This window comes from Octodon degus, unplaced genomic scaffold (assembly GCF_000260255.1).
Source record: "Octodon degus isolate 3935 unplaced genomic scaffold, OctDeg1.0 scaffold00014, whole genome shotgun sequence".
Lineage (NCBI taxonomy): Eukaryota > Metazoa > Chordata > Mammalia > Rodentia > Octodontidae > Octodon > Octodon degus.
The window spans coordinates 2,046,625-2,047,481 of record NW_004524590.1 but is presented as its reverse complement, the minus strand read 5'-3'; the positions used below and the strand labels follow the sequence as shown (position 1 = coordinate 2,047,481).

At 53.6% G+C, this 857-nt stretch overlaps 1 protein-coding gene across 8 annotated transcripts in view; it reads right to left on the bottom strand.

Moving 5' to 3' along the window:
* Window positions 1–857, bottom strand: part of Lims2 (LIM zinc finger domain containing 2) — a 60,220-nt gene that overhangs the window by 4,449 nt on the left and 54,914 nt on the right. The gene's annotated exons all lie outside the window — the stretch shown is intronic.

Below are 857 nucleotides of genomic sequence, written 5' to 3'. Positions count from 1 at the left end.
GTCCTCTCTCAGGAGTGTCCTCTCTCAGGAGTGTCTTCTCTGTCAGGAGTGTCCTCTCTCTCAGGAGTGTCCTCTCTCAGGAGTGTCCTCTCTCACAGGAGTGTCCTCTCTCTCAGGAGTGTCCTCTCTGTCAGGAGTGTCCTCTCTCTCAGGAGTGTCCTCTCTTTCGTAGGAGTGTCCTCTCTCTCAGGAGTGTCCTCTCTGTCAGGAATGTCCTCTCAGGAGTGTCCTCTCTCTCAGGAGTGTCCTCTCTCTCAAGAGTGTCCTCTTTCTCTCAGGAGTGTCTTTTCTCAGGGGAGTGTCCTCTCTCAGGAGTGTCCTCTCTCTCAGGAGTGTCCTCTCTCTCAGGAGTGTCCTCTCTCAGGAGTGTCCTTTCTCTCAGAAGTGTCCTCTCTCTGAAGTGTCCTCTCTCTCAGGAGTGTCCTCTCTCTCAGAAGTGTCCTCTCTCTCAGGACTGTCCTCTCTCAGGAGTGTCCTCTTTCTCTCAGGAGTGTCCTCTTTCTCTCAGGAGTGTCCTCTCTCACAGGAGTGTCCTCTCTCTCAGGAGTGTCCTCTTTCTCTCAGGAGTGTCCTCTCTCACAGGAGTGTCCTCTCTCAGGAGTGTCCTCTTTCTCTCAGGAGTGTCCTCTCAGGAGTGTCCTCTCTCTCAGGAGTGTCCTCTTTCTCTCAGGAGTGTCCTCTTTCTCAGGAGTGTCCTGTCTCACAGGAGTGTCCTCTCTCAGGAGTGTCCTTTCTCTCAGGAGTGTCCTCTCTCAGAAGTGCCCTCTCTCTCTCAGGAGTGTCCTCTCTCTCAGGAGTGTCCTCTCTCAGGAGTGTCCTCTCTCAGGAGTGTCCTCTTTCTCTCAGGAGTGTCCTCT